The sequence below is a fragment of the Otolemur garnettii genome, unplaced genomic scaffold (genome assembly GCF_000181295.1).
Source record: "Otolemur garnettii isolate 467f Iridium unplaced genomic scaffold, OtoGar3 scaffold00043, whole genome shotgun sequence".
NCBI lineage: Eukaryota > Metazoa > Chordata > Mammalia > Primates > Galagidae > Otolemur > Otolemur garnettii.
The window spans coordinates 6,744,986-6,751,881 of NW_003852438.1; positions in this window are offsets into that span (position 1 = coordinate 6,744,986).

The window sequence follows — 6,896 nt, forward strand, 5'->3', positions numbered from 1 at the left end:
AAAAAAAAAAAAAGAGTAATGAACCTGGTTGTTTTATGGTGTTTTATAGGTGATTACCACCTATAATGTAACAATGTATCAATATATACATTGTACTAAAGCTTCTGTTTAAATGACTCATTTGAGATGTAACTATTTAAAATCCAAATCAAACAAAAATAATTATACACATGGCCTACAGACATATGAAAAAATGCTCATCATCCTTAATCATCAGAGAAATGCAAATCAAAACTACTTTGAGATATCATCTAACTCCGGTAAGATTAGCCCACATCACAAAATCCCAAAACCAGAGATGCTGGTGTGGATGTGGAGAAAAGGGAACACTTCTACACTGCTGGTGGGAATGGAAACTAATATGTTCCTTTTGGAAAGATGTTTGGAGAACACTTAGAAAACTAAAAATAGACCTGCCATTTGATCCTATAATTCCTCTACTAGGTATATATCCAGAAGACCAAAAATCACACTATAACAAAGATAGTTGTACCAGAATGTTTATTGCAGCCCAATTCACAATTGCTAAATCATGGAAGAAGTCTTAGTGCCCATCCACCCACAAATGGATCAATAAATTGTGGTATATGTACACGGTGGAATATTATACAGCCTTAAAGAAAGATGGAGACTTTACCTCCTTCCTGTTTACATGGATAGAGCTGGAACATATTCTTCTTAGCAAAGTATCTCAAGAATGGAAGAAAAAGTATCCAATGTACTCAGCCCTACTATGAAATTAATTATAGCCCAAGAATATGGGAAAAGGGGAGAGGGAGGGGAGGGGAGAGGGAAGGATGGGTGGAGGGAGGGTGGTGGGACCACACCTATGGTTCATCTTACAAGGGTACATGTGAATCTTTCTAAATGTAGAATATAAATGTCTTAACACAATAACTAAGAAAATTCCATGAAGGTTATGTTAACCAGTTTGGTGAAAATATTTCAAATTGTATATAAAACCAGCACACTCTATCCCATGACTACATTAATGTACACAGCTATGATTTAATTTTAAAAAAAGAAAGAAAATAATTATACAATGAGTGGATAGTAACCAAGAGAAAATGTTTTTGTTGCACTATTATTCTAAATATGGACCCTATATATTCGGTATGATATACTAAACCTAACTTTTGTAATGTATCTGAGTAATAGTTTCTTCTTTTTATTGCCAGCTTCTGACAATAAAAAAATTATTCAATGGTCTGGGAAAAAAAAAAAGGAAAGTCTCGGGCAAACTCGAGCAAGGTGGTTACTCTACCCAGAAGGGCCCTCTTGTCATCATCTGGCCCCACCTACCTCTCCTGCCTTGTCTCTCTCCAGGTTCCACCAGACTTTCCTCAAAGAACCCAAAGAGCCGAGCTCTTGCCAATCCCCTTTTATATCATTCAACTAACATTTCCTAAGCACCCACGATGTGCCAAGCACTGCTCTGGTCACAGGAGATACCACACTCTCCTTTCTGCTGCTAAATCCTCATCTTTCAGGATTCAGGTCTCAGCTCTGAGGGTCCTTCATCAAGGAAGTTTCCCTATCTGCCTCCTCTGGGTCCCTTTCCTGATGGCCACTGTGTCCAGCCAGCACCTCTCTCAGCACACTCTGCACATGCACTTGCCTGCCTTCCTCACAAAGGTCTTGGTCACCTTTTTGCACCAGTGTGGAGGACAGAGTTGAGCACACAGTAGGCTCTCTGTTGTTGAATGAATCAATGCTGCCCCCCAGAAGCCTAGGGATTGCTCAAGGGCAAGATCTATGCCCATCCTATCCCTAGCTATCTTCCATGCCCTTCGTGCTCAAAATGGAGCTCAGGGCAGAACTGATGAGATCCACCTCCCATTTCAACGCTGCTGGATCCCAATGTAAGGTAGGAGGGGAATTACCCTCTGGGTAAAGCTGGGAACCTACAGCATGGCTGCCCTTGTCACGTGAGCCCCCAGGCTTCTACTTCCCACTCCACACCCTCAAGCCACTTACCTGATAATTATCCTCCCAACAATACTGATAATAACACCTTAATTAGGCAATAATGACAGCAGCTTGGCTGCCAAGCAAGGCTCAAGGACCTGAAGCTACTGTTTTAAAAATGGAAGCTGAGCTTTCCCAAGAAAGAGAGAAGCAAGGATGCCTCGTGCCCACCTTCCAAAGCTAGACAGAAATAGCATGCCTTCCGATGTGCTCTCTGCCAGCACAGATAGCCAGGAGGAAACAGAGAAAGCATGTGTGTAAGAGCGTGTGTGTGTGTGTGTGTGTGTGTGTGTGTGTGTTTCGCAGGGTGACAACTTGAGGATGGTGAAACATACTCAGGGCCTGAGTAGCAAATAATTAAAAAGTTCCCAAATAGAACAAATTTCCCATGAAGTATATTGGAATTGGGGAGGGAGGGGAACTAGTCAATTCTTTAAAACAAAATAGCATTTGAGATCTTTTCCATAAACAGTAGGGTCTCAAGGCTCTATTTCTGGTTTTTGTTTTTTGTTTTTTGTTGTTTTAAGAGAGAGAGTCTTACTATGTCACTCTTGATAAGAGTGCTGTGGCATCATAGCTCATAGCAACCTCAAACTCTTGGGTTTAAATGATTCTCTTGCCTCAGCCTTCCAAGTAGCTGGACTACAGGTGCCCGCCATAACGGCTGGGCTTAAACCTGCTAACCACGGTGTATGGGCTTAAACCAGCTAACCTCGGTGTATGTGGCTGGCATCCCACTCAGCTATGGGAGCTGAGCCTTTTTTTTTTTTCTTGAGACAGAGTCTCTCTATGTCACCCTCAATAGAGTGCTGTAGCGTCACAGCTCACAGCAACCTCAAACTCTTTCTTGGGCTTAAGCAGTTCTCTTGCCTCAGCCTCCCAAGTAGCCAAGACTACAGGCACCCACCACAATGCCCGGATATTTTTGGTTGTAGTCATCATTGTTGTTTATCAGGCTGCACTTGAACCCACCAGCTTCAGAGAGTCCTTATGCCCCCAAAGGGGTCATATGGAGCTTTATAAAATCACAAAAACAAGTTCTCACTATAAACCTTGGTGGCAGATTGTCAGTATTGGGGCTGACATCCATTATGGTGGATAATGAGGGTCGGTAGTAACCACAGCAAAGGTGTCAGAGAGCACTCCTACTTCAGGGCTAGAGACAGAGAGCTCTTGCCTCTGCACTGTGGAAGGAGACAGCGTGGGCTAAGAGCACCCCGAAGGCCCACGTGAAGGATTTCCTCTGGGGCCAAAAATTTGGCTACATGGGAGGAGGGGAAGCAAAAGAATTTGTTTTAATCCAGGAGCCCATCTCCAAACCACCTAAGAAAATAACAAGTTGGGTATCCAGCCAGAGCAGGTACGTGTTCCATGAGTCACTCAGGTGGACGGACCTGGGAGAGGCTGGGCTGAGATCAGGACAGAAGACTGGCCCTTGCCTGTGGGAGGGAGACCTACAGGCCTCTGTGCCCTGAGCTGGAGCCCTGGACTCTCGTTGCACTGGACTCTGATTTCCCAACCCAGATCAGTGTTTCTGGAATTCCAAGTCTGAGTGTCAGATGCTCTGAATGGCCACTGCAGAGCCCACAGCCCTGGACGCTGACCCAGAAGCTGCCCCAGGTCCTCTGAGGGTGCTGCCCTCTCTGGGAGAGACTTTGCCCCATGAGTTGAGGCCAGACTCAGTGGAACCAAAAGCTGAGACTGGGCTTGATGCCACAGCTGTAGGGGGACAGACAGGGAGGCTTGGGGCAGCTCTGCGCATACCAGCACCCCACTCCCTCCTGAACACCCGTTCACACAGCATTGAGGGGTGTCTCTCTGAACAACAGACATCCGTGCCAGGGCTTCCACACCACCCATCCATCTGGGCCATCTCCCACTCCATACTGAGAGAGTTCCAAGGTTAGAGTCTCTGCTTCCTCCACCTGGAGACACGGGGGAGGCCCTGCATGCCTGCTGAAGGGACTTGGTGGCTGTGCTGCTCTAATCCCCAGGCCACAGAGCCAGTGCCTACAGAGCGAGGTCAGGGCCCTGGGATCCCAGCCTCCTAGCTGAAGGCCCCATTCTCTTACTTGCAGGAGAAAGAGAAGGGCAGCTCCCGACGGACCAGCCGAGGAAACCACTCACAGTGGTGTACACTGCTGGCAACTTCTCCAGGTAATCTATAGGCGTAGAAACAGAATAATCAATAAATCCTCTGACAGGGGCTCAGAGGAGACCCATGTCCAGAGGGAAGGCTGCCCAGGCCTGTTCTGTAATTCACAATTCAGTCTCACTCTGTGGAGTGAGTGTTACTCCCACATGGAGCACCACAGGCAGCCTTCCCTCGCTGACCCTGCTCAGCTGCCCCACCCACAGCCACCTCATCACCACCACTGCTCCTGGGCTCACAGAACCACTTGTGCCTCTCTGAGTCCCTCTGCCCCATGTACCCTCCAACCTGTTCGCAGCCTGGGGTCCGTCCAGCCATGCCTGGACTACACAAAGCTAAGGAAAATTATGCCTTTGCTCTCTGACTTCTCAAAGGCACAGAAATTCAGCCCCCCTTCCCTCTTGTCCAGGAGAGGCACATCTCGGAGGAGTCAAGGACTGTCACATACAGGTCTAGGAATGCTGATGGCCAGGTGCACTCTGGGCAAAGGCCCTGGATTGACACCTTTTCAGAACAAAGCTCAGGTAGCTTTTCAGGTACGAGTGAGTTGATGTGTTGCCCCGTCACACAGATGGGGAGCCTGCCTATGGTGACAGTGCAGCAAGAACACCTCTCATCCTGTCCCTCTGGGCTGCCCACCTGCACTCCTCACCCTCCAGCAGCTGCAGTAGGTGTGATCTCTACTCCCAGGGCCAGCTTCACATTCATCAACTCCTGGTAGTCACATGGCAGCTAGGCCAGGTCCCCGCTAGCCTGGTGCAGGGTGGCCTCTGCTCTGCCAGCTTGTCCTTGTCACCTTTGAGGGCCACCTGGCCATTCTAGTCTCCTCCAGGATGGCATCTTATAGGATGGTGCTCTGCCAAGAGCCAACAGCTGACAGCAACTGGAGCACAGAACCAGCCCATGAGGCTGCCCACCCCAAAGCATCCCTCTGCATAGCTCCCCAGATTTCCCTCATGGCCCAGGCTCTGGCTACAGAGGTGGCGATACCCTTGCTTCCCTCATGGCCAGCAAAACTCTGGCTTCTGGAACTGCCTGTCCCAACATAGCCTGAGCAACAGCAACCACCCTTACGGACCACCAGAGAGCTCCTTTCCCCTCTCTGGCACCCTCCTGGCAGGATGGCCAAGGCACTGCTGAAACCACCACTCTGGTACCCGGAAGTATAGATCTGCCTGCTCATGATGACCTGAGGGCAGTGAGTGAGACTGAGAGGTGGGAAGATGTCCCAGTGTACCCCTGCTGGGATACAGGGCTCCCCCTGCGCATCTCCTGGGGCTGGCAGTGACCAAAAACAAATTCATGAGTTGAGCTCTCTTGAAGCTAAAAGTAGCAAGAAAATAAAAAATGCCATCCCTCTGCTAAAAAACAGTCTGTCAAATAAATACCGCTTAGCTGTGTTTTCTTTTTATTCTATCAAGTATCTGCTAAGTTCAGCAATACAAGGCATGTGACCTAAAAAGTTCTCAGGTTGGGTGTTTTCTAAGACTGCTGGTATTTCAACACTTACAATTTCCACCAAAAACTATCCAAAACACGTCTTCTTGAAGCTTTAGGACAGAGATACTACTGAACAAGTAATGGGTCTCTAGAAAGATGATTTAGAGAGACCCACTCGGAATTTTCTATAGTTAGTGGGAATAGCTTCTACCTCTCTACCTAAAATTATATACAGTACATATGTTTGCCTAAATCAAATACCAAAAGAAGAACTGGGAATAGTTAACAATGTTCACCAATGGAATATTACACAGATAATAACAATTAAAGGGTTTATGCAAACAAAAAAAAATTAGTTTTAATGTTAAGTGAGAAAAGAAAATATCAAAATTGAATATTCAGTATGAATAAATCCTAGGCACAGAAAAAGCAGCCTAGGGTAACAGTGGAGATATAGGATGAACTTACTATTATATTTTTTTAACCAACTAAAGCTAAATATCTTAGAAAAATACATTCAAAAATAAAATACATCCAAGTATTAACAGTAGTTGTTTTGTGTAATGGTTGATTTCTAGATATTTCATCATCCTGGTTTTCCAAGTTTATAATAATAAACAGGTATTATTTTTATAACAGAAGCAAGCAAGCTCCATCAGGCATCGCTCTGCTTTCAGAAAACACAGACCAAGGACACTGACCCCTTGTTCTAGTCACTCCATTAACTGTTAGGCCAACTGCCTGAGAGAACATTCGGAACTCAGGCTTCTCTGGTCTGACTTCTCCCCATGCAGGAAAATGCAGACTCCCACACTAACAGCCTCATGGTGGGCCCTTAATTCTCCTCTTTCCACCAAGCCTGCAGACCTGACAAAAGCCACCTATGAGATGTCACATGCTCCTGGCAGTGTTCAGTGACCTCTTTCAGTTGGTCTTCTCTGGACCCAGGCTGAGAAGGTAAAATGTCTCCCCCACCCTATAATCCAGTATAATCCTCCCTGCTCAGCCAGTCCTCAGCTTGAGGCCCTGACCACTGCATGAACACCCTTCACCCAGCCACTGGGAAGAGATTCAGACAAAGGAGGAAAGTGGAGTAAGGAATGGTGAGAATGATGTGGAATGTAAGACCCAAAGCCATGGTTTTCAATTCTCGCCCTACTGATACCAGATTTTTAACACTGGATTTCCAGGCTCTTGGTCTCAACGATTTGATGAATGAAATCGATAGACCATAGAATGAACAGTGAGGTTTTATTTACAGCTCAAAGAACCAAACCTCCTTGCAGGGCAGGATACGAGTGTTACAACTCTTATGAAAAGAACTCTTACAAAGGGC